Source organism: Myxocyprinus asiaticus, chromosome 44 (genome assembly GCF_019703515.2).
Source record: "Myxocyprinus asiaticus isolate MX2 ecotype Aquarium Trade chromosome 44, UBuf_Myxa_2, whole genome shotgun sequence".
Lineage (NCBI taxonomy): Eukaryota > Metazoa > Chordata > Actinopteri > Cypriniformes > Catostomidae > Myxocyprinus > Myxocyprinus asiaticus.
In genome coordinates this window covers 7,057,121-7,075,270 of record NC_059387.1, presented here as the reverse complement: position 1 = coordinate 7,075,270, position 18,150 = coordinate 7,057,121, and the positions used below count along the sequence as shown (strand labels likewise).

Sequence of the window (18,150 nt, the reverse complement as noted above, 5' to 3'; positions counted from 1 at the left end):
TTTACACCACTGCATCCGACGCTCTGCATTGCACTTGATGATGTATGGCTTGGATGCAGCTGCTCGGCCATGGAAACCCATTCCATGAAGCTCTCTACGCACTGCTCTTGAGCTAATCTGAAGGCCACATGAACTTTGGAGGTCTGTAGAGATTGACTCTGCAGAAAGTTGGCGACCTCTGCGCACTATGCGCCTCAGCATCCGCTGACCCCGCTCTGTCATTTTACGTGGCCTACCGCTTCGTGGCTGAGTTGCTGTCATTCCCAATCGCTTCCACTTTGTTATAATACCACTGACAGTTGACTGTGGAATATTTAGTAGTGAGGAAATTTCACGACTGGACTTGTTGCACAGGTGGCATCCTATCACAGTACCACGCTGGAATTCACCGAGCTCCTGAGAGCAGCCCATTCTTAAACAAATGTTTGTAGAAGCAGTCTGCATGCCTAGGTGCTTCATTTTATACACCTGTGGCCATGGAAGTGATTGGAACACCTGAATTCAATTATTTGGATGGGTGAGCGAATACTTTTGGCAATATAGTGATATATATATATATATATATATATATATATATATATATATATATATATATGTGTATATTAAATTTGGGGTTTTTTCTGTAAAACGAGACCAATGTTTTGCAATTAGTCCACTGTCTGTGCATGCATAAGGTGAGTTTTTAAATTTGGGTGTGGAAAACTGCATGTGGTGGCTAAAATACACAGCAGGAAGAATTTTATGTAGTCCAAACAACTTATGAACCATATTCCAAGTCTTCTGAAGACATAAAATACCTTTGTGAAAAACTAAAATTTCACAAAGTCATAGACAATTTTTCCTCCGCTTTAGCTCTCAAAACTAATTCGCACTTTCCACAACATTAAACTTTCCACAAAGAGATTGTATATGAAACACGACATCCAATGGCATTTGGCCATATTTTAATGTGGACAAGCATTAAAATATCAGCTGCGGCGGAGGACAAGATTTTCAGTGAATAAGGACTCATATAAGCAAAGATATTGTATGGCATCAGAAGACTTTGAATATTGCACACAAGTCGTATGGACTACTTTTATGGTGATATTTTAATCGCTTTTGCAGCTAGACATCCACCGTCCCCCATTCACTTTAATTGTATGGAAAAGAGAAGCATGAACATTCTGCCCAACATCTCCCATTTGTTTTCTGCAGAAGAAAATTAGTCATGTGGATTTAAAGCAAAATAAGGGTGAGTAAATGACAGAATTTGTTATTTTTGGATGAACTACGCCTTTAACTCTTGAATGCAATACCAGACAATATCATGGGAGGGCAGTAAAAACCTATTTGTGTATTCTCTTGGTAGCCATTTTACTAAAAGCAATACTTTTGTATTAAAAAAAAAAAAGAAAAAGAAAGAAAAAGGGTATTTTCATTGCACTTTAATGCAGCACAGAAATGATTTGCCTGTGCATTTAACCTTGTAATATACATAACTGTCAACAGATGGCAGTATGAGAGTTAACCAGTGATGTTGCCCTGACAAGTAGAAAAACATTTCAAAATAGTTAACTCTGAATTCTAAGTAACAAGTTAAAAGGCTTCAATAGAACATCAGAGTGTTTTAGCCCTCCTTGAGGCTTGCTGGGTAGAAATCAAACACCAGACTGTATGCAAATGTAGATGAATGGGAGGGAGGGTGTCACAAAACATACAGTCTATATGAGGCACACTGTATTGCCATTGAATATTGACTCCTAGTTGTAATCCCAGAGTAAAAACAGAATGTAGAACATATGCAACAAATCAATGGGCACCTTTCAAGTGCGAAACAGTGAAAATCTTGCTCCGAACAGTTTGGCAAGCCTCTTTTAGGTTATATAAAGCAATACTCACTTATGTAAATATATGACACACTTTTTGCTTTGAGAAAACGGCTTTAGGAAAGACTCTATTTGTATTTATTTCAGTGTATTGTTTGAATTGTATTGAGTGAACAATGGCAATACGCATGCACTCACTGACCTCTGCAGTCGCTGAACTGAATGAATAGTGGTGACTACTACGGCACAAACAGAGATGCATGCATTTAACATGCTGTGAGGAAACGTGGCCGTTAGACTTACTGTTCTCCTGAACTCTGGCCACAAAACCTGTGAGTGGGATCTGTGGGGTGAGCTGGGGCATGGGCGGAGGAGGGGGTGCGATTGTCACTGGACACCCACCAAAAAACACCACGCCAAACAGTGAAAGAGAAGGTGAAATAAGTGGGAAGAAAAAGAGGATATGCAAAGGAGCACAGATGAAAGAGGGGGAAAAAAAGAAAGCATAGACATTAGTCAGTCCTAAATGACAAGGTAGAAGAAAAAGATTTGAAAAGCAACCTAATGCATTCAAACAGAATTGAGTGTGAAAAGGTTGAAAACGACATCCTTTTTATTTCTATTCAACTAACAATGGAAAAATCAGTGTCTCAGGAAGAGAAATGCCATGGTTACAGGGTAAAGGCTAGAATTTAAGCATAAGAAATTATTTCTGGCCCTGCAACGAATTTACATCGATCAGCCACAACATTAAAACCACCTGCCTAATATTGTGTAGGTCCCCTTGTGCCGCCAAAACAGCGCCAACCCGCATCTCAGAATAGCATTCTCAGATGATATTCTTCTCACCACAATTGTACAGAGTGGTTATCTGAGTTACCGTAGACTTTGTCAGTTCAAACCAGTCTGGCCATTCTCTGCTGACCTATCACATCAACAAGGTGTTTCCATCCACAGAATTGCCGCTCACTGGATGTTTTTTGTTTTTGGCACCATTCGGTGTAAATTATAGAGACTGTTGTGTGTGAAAATCCCAGGAGATCAGCAGTTACAGAAATACTCAAACCAGCCCATCTGGCACCAACAATCATGCCATGGTCCAAATCACTGAGATCGCATTTTTTCCCCATTCTGATGGTTGATGTGAACATTAACTGAAGCTCCTGACCCGTATCTGCATGATTTTATACACTGCACTGCTGCAACACGATTGGCTGATTAGATAATCGCATGGATGATTGTTGGTGCCAGATGGGCTGGTTTGAGTATTTCTGTAACTGCTGATCTCCTGGGATTTTCACACACAACAGTCTCTAGAATTTACTAGAATGGTGCCAAAAACAAAACACATCCAGTGAGGGGCAGTTCTGTGGACGGAAACGTCTTGTTGATGAGAGAGGTCAACAGAGAATGGCCAGACTGGTTTGAACTGACAAAGTCCACGGTAACTCAGATAACCGCTCTGTACAATTGTGATGAGAAGAATATCATCTCTGAATGCTATTCCGAGATGCGGTTTGGTGCTGTTTTGGCAGGTGGTTTTAATGTTGTGACTGATCAGTGTATATATCACCTATATACAGTATATATAGACTTTTTGATAACTGTGGCTTAAATCAGATCAGTAGGCCTGAAATACTCTACGCAAGCACATGAACGGAAACACCTCTTACTATACAAACTGTTTAACATGTGGCTGCATTCCAAATGCAAAACCCAGTTCATAAAGCAACACCAGTACACCTTCTCAGCTTTGTTGTAGGGGGTGCTATAGTGGGCATTAGCATAAAACATTTTTCTATGGTCAATTTTCTCTTTCAGTACACGACGGAGCAACCGTTTTAAGAGAATCACGCTGAGCAAGCTAGTTAAAGTTAGTTAAACTGACAAAATACTTACACTGTCGTTCACTACCTAAATAACACATTCGATTTAACGGCAGACATTCGAAGGTAACTCTCGCCCCCTTGAGTACTGATGTATTACTGCAACAGTAACAAGCAAGCACATTAAATGTGAATAACAGGCTGCGCATCCGCAATGTGTTGGCCAAGAATTCTCATCTTCGTTAGCGTACTTATGTAGAGTATATTTCTAACATTAGAATGATCGTGAGGATAATTTGACAGTAAAATGAAGGATCTTTTTATGAAGGTATGCTTCATTAATACACTCTCATTCATGTCATTTGATGCAGATATGACAGTCATTCACTCTAATGCTCAAGGACATCTGACAATGGGATTTAACATCTCTCGGCTTAAAAGTGTAGATGGCAAATCTCCATTCACAAACCAAACAGGTGGCCACTGGCTCTGTGCGCTCACTAATCACACATCTGAGGCTTTCTGGTCATAATGACATTAGTGTGCACAGCCGTACACCTGTGAGATGAGACAAGCTGTTCCCTTTACCGCAGACATGACATGCCTAAAATAACTGGGTGGTATGATGCTCAGAGATGGTTTTCACCTTGCTAGACCTGATTTTTAATTTTGTGGTTTGTGATGTCTGAATTTAAACTAGATACCCAGATAGCACCCATACATCTCTGAGATGTCTGTTTTAGATCTTTTCATCTGGAAAGTATAATAATCTAATTAACATCTGCTAAACATCTTAAAAAGATCAGATTTACAAACATTCTAAATAATAAACATCTCAAAGACATCTGCTGAATGTTTTACGTCTCATAGACGTATTGCAGATAAGCAAACAACCTAAAAACGATGTCTTTCAGATGTAAACACACACATCAAACAGACGTCTGGGTGATGTACTCGTGCTATCAGGGAAGTAGGAAACTACTCACTTTTAAGTTAACATTTGCCGAGTTTGTGAGTGTTGTTCGCATTTGGGCGAATCGACAATTGGGGCACTTTTGATGACTTCGTTAAAATGTAAACTTCTTCCAAACTATTTAATACATGTAAACATGTATATGTCCTGTTATAAAGATGTGATCATGGCATTGATCAACCTTCAAGTGAAATTTGGTATAATGAGTGATTATGTGGATTTTTTATATTGTGTATGATGGCGATGAGATTTTTTAATTGTTTGGAGAAAAAGTTGGATACGCCTTGGACTTGCTTAGTTAGCCAGCAGTCAATTAACTTGGAACTAATAAAAATAGAAAAAGAACTAATTTGTTTCAGAGTTAAAATTCTTAAATACTGACCTGTTTAGTAATAACAACTAATAAAGCTACTCTTATGATTTGAAGTTCTTTTAACAATCACATTTCCGATAGTCAAACAGTCACGCTGCTGTCCTGTCACTTTTCAAAATATTATTTTATTAACTATTAACTATTTTATTATTATATTAATAACTAAAAACATTTTTTTTATTTTTTGTATTTTTTTATGTATGGCATGATGGTAATGACAGCAGTATTAGGGACAGGAATTCTTTGTTGTACACAAATACCAAATGAACTGAAATGTGATGTTTTTTTTATGCTCTTAAGAAAAAGTGCTTAGTAGAATTTCAATGATGTTAACACTTTATTTTTTATTATAGACCGGAGGTTAAAAGTCTGAGTAGTGCATAAGCCCAAAAATAGAGAAATTCTTGTAAATTGAACATTTCAACAATCATTTCATTTCAAGAATTTTTCTAGAAAAACAACCTAGCGGACAGAAAGCTCCTGTAATTGAAGAATCACCTTTCCATTTGTTTGTTGGCGTATAGTTACTGACAACTAAAGCGCAGCATTCTCCGTCTCTTACTTGTGTTTGTTCCCCCGTTAACGTGCGTCTGTAGCAGGGAGAACTGGGATGAGACGGACGGCGCTCTGCGGTATGTACCCGTAGCAGAAACCATGGAGACGGAGGAGGTGGTGGAGTTGTGTCTGGATATCTGCCGAGATATCGTACCAAACTGCGACATGGGGATGGGCCCGAGACCCGGCCCTGGAGCCACAGCTGTGAGCACCCATAGAATAAAAGACAGAGAGGAGAAAAGCCAGAGGTGGACAGTGAATTACGTACATCCTGGACAAGAATCAGCCAGTTTCCCAAGAATTTATGGTTTGTCAAACTGATTCATTTGAGGAAACAGCTAAAAGGAGGAAAGACGAGACCGGAGGATATTAAAAAAAACATAGGATGATAAAGAACAGCAAAGCCATTTCACATTAGTAACAATGACACTATATTCATTCAATTCCACTATGAAGTTAAATACAGTATCATTTGAATTTTCCAGTATTTTACTTTGCCAATGACCATGAAAAGTCATAAATCATATGGGCTTTATGATACTGCAAAACATCCTGTGGTTGATTAGTGAAGTACACAAAAAAAAAAAAAAACTTAAATCATATTATTTTAAGGAATACTTCCTCCAAAAGGAAAATTCTGTCATTATTCACACACACTGATGTTGTTCCAAACCAATAATTTCCTTGAGTTTGTGGAAAATCAAGAATAAATTTAGCAGAATGTTCACACATATCTTTTTATAACTAAAATGTACAATGACCAGTGACTGTCAAAAAGTACCATAAAATGAGTCCATATGACTTATGCGCTATATTCCAAGTCTTCTGGAGCCATTTTAAGATTGATGTGTGAAACAAACAGAAATTAAAGTTGTTTTTTTCCCCTCTGCTGCAGTTCTCAAATCTCATTCACGCATGCAATTTGAGAGAGTTCTTCTTTTTTTTTTTAATCAATGGAGTGGGTAGGCCTGTTTATGTACTATATCAAAATGTTAGGCTTAATAATTAGTCATAAAATTTGATTAAATTATTTTGTATTCATAATTATTTTCTAAAATATGCTAAAGATGAAAATATAAATGGTGGGATCATATGCACTAAACAGGAAAATTTACAAAACAAACAAACCAACAAACAAAAAAGGTTACATTCACTGGTTCAAAAACTTAATTGTGGATAATATATAAATGCATAATGCTTTGTGTTGAACAGAAGAATGCACAACTGCAAGAAGATTCAAAATCTTATCTGAACATTCTTTATATTTATGGAGTACAGGGAGGTTTGGTTCATTTAAAAAAATAAAAATAATAAAAAAAGAATACTGTTATGATGTTAATTACTGAGCCAATATGAATAAAGGATAATATAATGCAAACAAACACAGATGGTAAGTAGACTGCTGATTATGCATAATAGCTTTGCATATCATCACGGGAACATTTACTGAACCAATCATTTAAATATAAATTAAATCAGTCATTTATCCAGGCAGATAAGTCTGATCTTTAAGTCAAGCAGGCTCACAGAATTAAAAACTTAATGGCGTGTAACATGTTAAGGACAAATAATGATAACGAGTAAAGGCGCAGTACAGTATTGCCTACTTTTCCACGTGTATTTGACAAATATTCCATGGTATGCATAATATATTGTAAGTGGGGAAGAAAAGAACAATTCACTTATTTATTTATTTATTTATTTATAGACTACAAAATTATGAACATTGAGGCAGAAATCCGAACTAAACTTTCTTAAATTAAAGCACAGCAAGAATGCGCATGTAATCGAAGACAAACTCTGTAACACACTGGGTATTATAAGAGTCATTATAATTACATAATCGATGCATCAAAGTTTCAGCATAACACTGATGCATTTTTACACTCCTATATACTATTATTAAGTGTTTAAAAAAAAAAAAAAAAAAAAAAAATTATTATAGTGTGCAAGCTTTTATTTTGGGTGGCATTTGCACACCCTGGAACACCCGTGGCAACACCACTGTGTCACTGTCAGAGGGGCAACTTAGCAAAAGTGCAGGGGCTCGAGCCCCTAGAGCCACACCCTCTGCACGTGCCTGGAAAAGAGCAACTTGGACATTCTGCAAAACAAATCTTTTTTATTTTATGGTTAAAAAAAAAAAAAAAAAAACGTTTGGAACCACATGAGGGTGAATAAATGGCTAGAGAATTTTCAGTTCTGTGTGAACTTTTCCTTTAAGGACCCATTGGTAACAGATCTTGTTGTTGTGACTCCATAGTACCTCCTAATTCTCAAATTTGGTCCTACCAACTTAAAAAGACTCCTTAAAAAGTCACCTGGGTGTGTACATAAATACACTGATCAGCCACAACATTAAAACCACCTGCCTAATATTGTATAGGTCCCCCTCGTGACGCCAAAACAGCGCCAGCCCGTATCTCAGAATAGCATTCTCAGATGATATTCTTCTCATCACAATTGTACAGAGTGGTTATCTGAGTTACCGTAGACTTTGTCAGTATGAACCAGTTTGGTCATTCTCTGTTGACCTCTCTCATCAACAAGACATTTCCATCCACAGAACTGCCACTCACTGGATGTTTTGTTTTTTGGCACCATTCGGAGAAAATTCTAGAGACTGTTGTGCGTGAAGATTTTATGCACTGCACTGCTGCCACACGATTGGCTGATTAGATAATCGCATGGATGATTGTTGGTGCCAGACGGGCTGGTTTGAGTATTTCTGTAAATGTTGATCTCCTGGGATTTTCACACAAAACCCTAGAATTTACTAGAATGGTGCCGAAAAAAAAAAAAAAAAAAAAAAAAAAAAAACATCCAGTGAGCGGCAGTTCTGTGGACGGAAACGCCTTGTTGATGAGAGAGGTCAACAGAGAATGACCAGAGTGGTTTGAACTGACGAAGTCTACGGTAACTCAGATAACCGCTCTGTACAATTGTGATGAGAAGAATATCATCTCAGAATGCTATTCTGAGATGTGGGTTGGCTCTGTTTTGGTGGCATGAGGGGGACCTACATAATATTAGGCAGGTGGTTTTAATGTTGTGGCTGATCGGTGTAGATCTGCTTGAAAATTAAAGTTTCTTAAAGGCTCAAATAAGCTAGAGCACATGAACTGAAGAGTTCAGAAATGCATTAAGCAACATTAACATTACTCAGGCAATAGGATCTGCAAGAAAATGCAAAACGGTGTTATGCAGCAAAGGCATGGGAAATAATACCAATATAAGTTGCTTTTGTGTGTTGTAGTTGTAACATAGTCATGTTTGAGTTTAAATTACAAGGGGAGATGGGATTTCCTCCATAGGGGCATTTCCTGTTGACAATGACAGATAACAGGGAAGACCTCGAGAGACATGGGTGTCCAGATAGTGATGGGCAAAGCAACAAACACAGCAGACAAACACAACACTGTCCTTCACCACTGACATAAGACATCAACACTAAACAAACACCTCATTTAGCACATGATAATAAAGGCAAACACCAAATTCCACATGTGCCATGATAGAGTCAGTGCAAGACAGAATTATGATGGGATATGGTGCTGATTACAAAAATATCACATCAGTGTACATGGGTAACAAGACATTGGATAGATCCAAATGAACTTTCGGAAGGTAAAACAATAGATCTGTCAAAATCACTTGTAGTGAGGAAGTCTCTGATATAGCCAAAGAGGACTAAAGAAATAAACTAGACTGTAACATTTTCTGTAAAGAAAATGTGAGTGGCAAAGTGTAATGGTAAATGCTCTCAAGCAGTTAAGAGACTTTTTCACAGTGCACTGATTTAGATCTGAAAGCAGTAATAAACCACCACCCAAAAAATAAAAACAAATGAATGGTCACCTCCACCATCCCGAATCGTTAACACCTTTACATGCGACCTGTTCTGAAACACTACAGACGGTGGGACAGGAATGCTGCTGTGTCCAGCGCGGTCTCTATGCAGGATTGTTGGAGGGGCTCACCTAGAACAGCAGCTGGCATTGGTGGACCCTGCCCGAGAAGGGGGTGGAGGAGGAGGAGCAGGGGGAGGGGCTCCAGGGGGAGTGGCCCATGACAAGGGTGTGACTGCGGGTCAGATCCGTCATATTAAAAAAATAAAATAAATAAATATATAGAACGCACTTTGAGGGGATTCATTCATTGATATCACTATCACAGAGACACATAAATCTAAGCACTGTTCCAAAACCTAGTCAGTTGCCTTGCAGTTTACTGTCTACAAAGGCAGCTTCCTTCCAAGTTAACATCCTAACTAAAACAGAACCTCATAAGTGAATAATCTGAACTGCTCTACTTAGGCAGCAACACCATGCATCATACAAATCATGTTTCTCATATGAAGCTCACTACAGACTCGACTAACCATTTATTCTAATAGTATGATGTTAGCATGTTGCTAGGTTAACAACACTACTCTAATAAGCATAAAACATACAAAGTGCATACAAATATTGGGTAAAATTTTCCAATTTCAATTCTATTGAACTTTGATACTTTTAAGTATTGATTACAATAGAGTTTGATGTTAGCATGTTGCTAAGCTAACAACACAAGATTCTAATAAGCATAAAACTTACAAAGCACACACAAATATTGTGCAAAATTGTTTATTTTCAAATAGATTGATTGAACTTTGATAATTCTCTATACTGATTCCAATAAAGTTTTACGCTAGCATATTGCTAAGCTAACAACTTACTCTTAATACACCTAAAAAATCATACACAGTCAATTTTTTATTCAAAACTTTATAAAAGTTTAAAACAAGTCCAAAAACACTTATGCAAAACTAAAGAGAAACTGTAATCAAAAGTCCTGACAATATAATTTAAATAACTGAAACACTTCTAAAAAGACACAAACATACAGAGCGAGGAGAAATCAGTGGAGCTCATGCAGCTTGTTGCTATGGCGACAATAAGTAGGGGGTGGGGGTCTGTTCCTCTTAGCTCCAACATATAGCTCAGAGGAGAACAGGACAGCGACCTCTTTTCTCCTCAAACTCCTTTAATTTTTTCCTCTTCTATCCAGGTGGACCACCTAAGTTTTCATTTCCCTTCCCTACCTGTTCTCATGTCCTCTACTGTGTAGTGGCCTACTTTAACAAACCTTTAGCTGGAAAAATGAGGCCATGAAGGCTGTAGACATACAGTGCACATCTAATCCTGTTCCATTTATCATTCTAGTGTTTCTCCAGCAAATACTGCAGTGAGTAAGACTGCATTAAATAATCAATCTGCAAGTGTCAAGTTTATTTTTCCTTACCCATTGGAATTTATTTTTTTCTGGCTTTAAGCATAAACCTTTTTTTTTTTTTTTGCTTGATTTGTTTACAACAAGAAAAAAATGACAATGGGCTAAGAAAAATAAACTTTAAGATGTATGCTGAGTTCAGAATGGCATACTACACTTACTACTTCTGCCAAATTAAACGGTAGTATGCCATTCCAAACTCGGCCGTATTCTCTGAAAACAAGCCTTATCTTATGCAATTTAGCTTCAAGTATTTTTTATTTGTTTTGTATATTTTTTTAAATTATGTTTAGATTAATTTTTTTACTGGAAAGCAAGACACAAATACTGATTAAGAAAATTATATTTTCAAACAAGCAGCTGTATATGTGGGCTGCAGCTCACCTGGGACTGAGTTGGGAATGGAGGGAGTTGGCACAGCGATGGGAATGCCAATACTGCTGCTGCCACTGTTCTCTCGACTGCCGCTACCCCCACTACTGCCACTACAGAGAGAGAGGAAGTCAGGTTATGTTCAGAACAGCATACTACCTCAACTTATCCTATTTCTGCAGTATGCATACAGTGTAAGGGATGGTCACGACTCACGATGATGAACTAGTCAAGCAAACAATTAAAGCTTTATTTATATAGTGCCTTTTAAAAGTGTTTATTAATAATAATTTAAAAAAAAATGATAAAGGAGAATAAAATCCAACCAAAATAATAAGAATATACATAAAACATAGAATAGATATAAAAACGGCTTAACCAATTAATTATTTTTTAGTCATAAAATTTTAGTGACGCCGTGCTGTCCTTAAGCTGTAGGAACTAGAATGTTGAGCTCTATAGATTCACTTTTACAAACTAGCACCTGGCATAATGCTTATAGTTTCTCACACTACTTAAAAGAAAACAGCTGACAGTTTACAATATATTTTAAGTACGCTAGTATTCCATTCAAAACATAGACATACTCATTCATCAACTCTTAAAGAGCACCTATTATGGTTTTTAAATATTACCTTTCATGTAGTGTGTTATATAGCTGTTTGTGAATGTAAAAAATCTGCAAAGTTTCAAAAATCAAAGTGCACGACAAATGGAGTTATTGTCTCCCAAAAGAAAGAACCGATTCTGAACACCTGAAACAAATCGTTAGTAATTCCAGACTTACTTCCTGTACTAACCTATGTAATTTGGTAACAAAAAACCCGCCTCTGGTCTTCATTGGCTGCTCTCGAACAGCTTTGACCCGGCCTCAAACACTACACTAAGCGGTAGACCAATCACAACAGACTGGGTCATCTGACCAATCAGAGCAGAGTAGGCTCTCTGAAAGGAGGAGTTTAGAATGAATCCTTTAGATCGAATCATTGAACGAGTCATTTTTGACACTGGGGAAAAAAAAGGTAATGCTGCAATTTAAATTATGAACAAATTAAAGTGTTTTTTGACCTTGGATGCATTTAAATCTATTGTATGAGACCTTTAAAACAAAATTAGGCACGTTTAAAAACCATAATAGGTGCACTTTAAGGACAGTGGCTACATTTGGATATACCACCATACTAATAAGGTCACATGACAATGTAGCATACTATTGTTTGAAATGCTTAATGTTGCTTAATTAATTCTGTTCAGCAGTAAACCATTAGAAGGTGCTGTAAGCCTAGTATTCCATTCTGAATATAGCATATCATAAGCTCATATGGTAAAGTGACCTAGATACACACTTGGTTTTGAGACGCATGCTGCTATACACTGTCCATACATGGTTAAGCATACATTCACCAAAGATCAATTCATGGATTGTTCAATGCTGTTTAGCTATGAGCATCATTGCATCAGTATTTCATTCCCACATGGACCCAGCTTTAGAGAGCATCTCTGATCTTCAGTTTCTGCTGTGAGTACATGAAACGGCATATTTCGATAGAAACCAGAGCAACAGGGAGCAAATACAAGTGCTTTCATTATACAGTATGCAGATTCCCACAGGACAGTCAATTTCTGAATCTTTTTTGCCCCAGTGTCTGAACTTTAATACAGCTACTGTATTTAAAAACAACCAGGGATGTGCGAAACTACATATCTTCAAAATCAACAATCAGCCGTAAGGAAGCCCTGTGTAATTAGGCTGGTTAATGGTCACCAGACACGTTTCGTTGCGATACATGGACACTAAGGCCCAAAATATTTGCTACAAAAGTAGGTGAATGCAAACGCTTCTAGCTACGCAAAGAGTGATTTCATGCATCGTTGCATTGTGCTGAAATGTCTTAGAATGCAATTCATAATATAATGCAAGTACATGCTGCATTTTCAGCATTGCCTCAAGGGGTACTATAGTGGGCATTAGTATAAACGGTCTAGTGTAGACGGTCAGCTTTCTCTTTTAGGTGAACTGAAACTTTACTGTCATGGCGGAAACAACCGTTTGAAGAGAATCTGTCTGAGCTAGTTAGTTAAAAAGTTAGTTAAACTAACAACCTGTTTCTAGCTAGATGTTTAAAGTGGTTGCACGCTTGCAAATTATAATGTCCAAGTTTGTATACTTTCGTAAAATAAGTTTCTGGCCTATGCGTGTATGCATGCAAAAATACACATTAAAAATGTTGTTGTTGTTTTTTTTTCGGGAAAAAACATACCACAAATATTGATGACTCATCTTAAGGGCGAAACCTACTCTATGCAAGTACGTGAACGCAGATGCGAGTGCTTGCCACCACATTGCCGATGCGCGGTCCAGTTGAACATGCTTAACATGCATCCTCGTGTTACCATGGTGGTAACCAACCTCAGTACTCAAGGGGTGTTAGAGTTACCTTCAAACGTCTGAGCCATTAAACTGGATGTGTCATTATTCAGGTAAATTGTTATACATATATTGACTTTAATTCTGTTGCATTGCGTAGTGTTATAAATTGCGTTCTGACATATTTCAGACATGTGAAATCAAGCTTGCGTTGCAAGATGTGTCTGCGTTTACTTACTTGCATAGAGTAAGTTTCGGCCTAGGGCTGCACAGTTAATCACAAGTAAATCGCAATATGGCTGCGATTTAATTAAATAAATAAACAGTCTGCTTGCGCTGCTCGCTTCAAAGTTTATGTGCAATGTGATGTTCTGTCTGTATTATGTTAGTGCATTATTACGGTGTTTTCAGAGCGGTTCTGTGCTTCGCAATTCCACCTCCTGCACAGAGTAACAGATGCGCTCAGAGTTTGGTTTCGTTTGTTTACGTGCGCTGAACGCATTGTATTTCAAGCCAGGAGTGCTCATTACGTCGATCGCAAGACTAACATTTGGTCCATCTTGATAATAGGACAAAAGGGAAAGAGGATAGAAATAGAAATGACAAAATAAGGAAAATCTTAAGTATTGACTTCTGGGGCCTGGGTAGCTCAATGATTAAAGACACTGACTACCACCCCTGGAGTCGCGAGTTCGAATCCAGGGCATGCGGAGTGACTCCAGCCAGGTCTCCTAAGCAATCAAATTGGCCCGGTTGCTAGGGAGGGTAGAGTCACATGGGGTAACCTCCTCATGGTCGCCATAATGTGGTTCGCTCTCGTTGGGACGTGTGGCAAGTTGTGCGTGGATGCCGTGGAGAATAGCGTGAAGCCTCCACATGCGCTATATCTCCGCTGTAATGCGCTCAATAAGCCACGTGATAAGATGCGCGGATTGACTGTCTCAGACACAGAGGCAACTGAGATTCGTCTTCCACCACCCAGATTGAGGCAAGTCACTACGCCACCACGAGGACTTAGAGCGCATTGGGAATTGGACATTCCAAATTGGGGAGAAAAAGGAGAGAAAATTGTGAAAAAAATAAAAAAATAAATATTGACTTCTTTTTTCCTGTGTTATAACGCTAATCTAACAATATAGGAAACAGGACTTACTGCATATAACTTGAAACGGCACTTACTGTACATAATTAACAAATTAGTATTTGTATTATTATTTGTTGTAATATTGAAAATGTTATGAGTAATCAAATTTCACTTTTTGGTCAAAATAATATCGCAGTTCAAATTGCAATATTTTTCAAAATAATCACAATATGACTTTGTCCAAACCATGCAGCCCTATTTCAGCCCTTACACTCGCTAAATTTTTAGCCAATAAAATGTTCTCTGGGGTGAGAATGTAGCTCCCCCCTAATAGCATAGAAGATAATAAAAAGCAGCATATCATGGGTGACAAAAAAACAAAACCAAAAAAAAACATAAAATATGCTCTTCAATACTTTGTTTCCATAGGAAATACAGCAACACAGGAAAGATTTCCCACATAAACTTACTAGTCACCCTCACTAGCTAACTAGTCGACTGTTCGATCATCATTCAACCAGCTGACCATCTGTAATTTGAGCTTAATGTGGAAAAGTGGTGGTCCGGTATAATGTATGAGGAACACACTTGCCTTTGAGTGAGTAGAAAGCAGCAGCACAAATGAAGCTGAATAAGCAACAAACGTTACTACAGAGCAGATGACGGCTTAGGTGGAGAAGGGGAATCATACTTCATCTTAATTACATATAAGTGCACAAACAAAGCACTGACTCAGCCAGACCGGACACACTTGATAGAGTACTAACTTGTCTTGAAGTCAGCAGTGTGTGCGCACATACACACTGCAGCTACAGTTGTCACTCCTCTTGTCATTGAGTGCTTAATTCCTTTCTGTACACACACAATTTGTAGAGTGTGGTTGTTACTAGAGGTATACGATATATCGGTTTTACCGATTAATCGGTACCGATAGTTGCAAAAATCTATACTGATAGTTGCAAATAGTATTTTTTTATTATTCCTCCGTGTTTGGCTTAGAACACAGAATGGCTTGATTCTACGGTATACTGTAAAAGTGCCCTCTAGAGGTGAAATAAAACCCCAATTACTGACAACTTGTGGGGATTTGCTGTTTTTAAATCTTTTATCATTGATCATGTTCATCCATATTTTTATCCTGACTTCAATGCTTATTTTGATTAGTTTATAAAGTGGTTTAAATTGAAGGCGAGGGCAGGCAAAGAAAAACGTGACTAATTAGAAACGTGCCCCGTCAGCACATACATTGTGTCGCCAACTTCATATCTTATGTCATAATATTAAACCTTATTCCTCATTAAACCTCAGCTGGTGATATATACACACAAAACCCTTCATCTGGTGAATGTATAGGCAACAAAAAGCTAAATAAAGGTAAATACATACATACATACATACAGAGCATTGTAACCAAGTCTCTGTCATTTCAAAATAGCATATCCAGTGTATTTTGGGCTTGTTTACATATAAAAGTCCTATGTTATAAACTAAATCTTCATTTTTTTATTTTCTGGTTTTAATTATGATTATGGGTTCAAAAACTGCATCTAGGATTTTATTAATTTTAGACTCTTGTGGCCTCTATGTCTGTGTCCGTCATAGTAAAGAAAGAAAATTTTTTCTAACATTCTATAAAACGATTTTGGTCAGTTATTGGCCATTTCCACCCCCTTAGTTATCAGTCGACCTATAGTTGTCACTTATAAATAACCAACCAAATTTGCTCCCAAACCGAATTCACACTGCATAGGGTGTACAAAATCAAACTGAGTGACTAGTTGTTAATGTAGTGAGATAATTAGAAACACACAACAGATTGCCTTTTATAAAATGCATCAAAAGAATAATCAAAGCTACATTTGCAGTAAAAATGATCTATATTCTCTAAAGCAAGACTAGGCTACATCATTTGGCAACATGAGTTCACAGCAGGAAAGACATGCATTATTACTGCTAATTAATCATGTGTGAAACCATCAGTCTGGTGGATTCAGCAGGCGACCGCCACAAGAGCTGGCGTGTTGTGGCACCATATATACATAAAATGAAAAGCTGTGTATTATTTATGTCTGCCTAAGTCAGCATTACAGAATTAACTGATGAGGCCAATTCATCAAGTCATTCACCGCACAGTGCTCTTTAGGGCTGGCCGATATAGCAAAAAAACAAAACAATATAATAATAATAATAATAATCAATATTTTCCAGCCTTTTGACAGTATATATTTGAATATTTAACACCAATACCAATATAACAGTATAGCAATAAACAGCAATCGAACAGTTGTTTTTGCAACTGAACTTTAAATCAGACACCATTAAAACATCAAACTAGTGTAATCTTTACAATCTTTAGACATTCAAATCATCAGCTTATTTACATTTTAATTTTACGTCAAAGGCAAAACCACCAAAAATAAATAATTTTTCAATATACACTATATTGCCAAAAGTATTCGCTCACCTGCCTTTAGACGCATATGAACTTAAGTGACATCCCATTCTTAATCCATAGGCTTTAATATGATGTCAGCCCACCCTTTGCAGCTATAACAGCTTCAACTATTCTGGGAAGGCTTTCCACAAGGTTTAGGAGTGTGTTTATGGGAATTTTTGACCATTCTTCCAGAAGCGCATTTGTGAGGTCAGACACTGATGTTGGACGAGAAAGCCTGGCTCACAGTCTTCGCTCAAATTCATCCCAAAGGTGCTCTATCGGGTTGAGGTCAGGACTCTGTGCAGGCCAGTCAAGTTCTTCCACACCAAACTCGCTCATCCATGTCTTTATGGACCTTGCTTTGTGCATTGGTGTGCAGTCACGTTGGAACAGGAAGGGGCCATCCCCAAACTGTTCCCACAAAGTTGGGAGCATGGAATTGTCCAAAATCTCTTGGTATGCTGAAGCATTCAGAGTTCCTTTCACTGGAACTAAGGGGCCAAGCCCTGCTCCTGAAAAACAACCCCTCACCATAATCCCTCCTCCACCAAACTTCACAGTTGGCACAATGCAGTCAGACAAGTACCGTTCTCCTGGCAACCGCCAAACCCAGACTCGTCCATCAGATTGCCAGATGGAGAAGCGTGATTCGTCACTCCAGAGAACGCGTCACCACTGCTCTAGAGTCCAGTGGCAGCGTGCTTTACACCACTGCATCCGACGCTTTGCATTGCACTTGGTGATGTATGGCTTGGATGCAGCTGCTCGGCCATGGAAACCCAATCCATGAAGCTCTCTACGCACTGTTCTTGAGCTAATCTGAAGGCCACATGAACTTTGGAGGTCTGTAGCGATTGACTCTGCAGAAAGTTGGCGACCTCTGCGCACTACGCGCCTCAGCATCCGCTGACCCCGCTCTGTCATTTTACATGGCCTACCACTTCATGGCTGAGTTGCTGTCATTCCCAATCGCTTCCACTTTGTTATAATACCACTGACAGTTGACTGTGGAATATTTAGTAGCGAGGAAATTTCACGACTGGACTTGTTGCACAGGTGGCATCCTATCACAGTACCACGCTG

General features: G+C 38.1%; 1 pseudogene; it reads right to left on the bottom strand.

Moving 5' to 3' along the window:
• The window catches only part of LOC127434677 (abl interactor 1-like), a 74,380-nt pseudogene that overhangs the window by 3,853 nt on the left and 52,377 nt on the right, over positions 1-18,150 (bottom strand).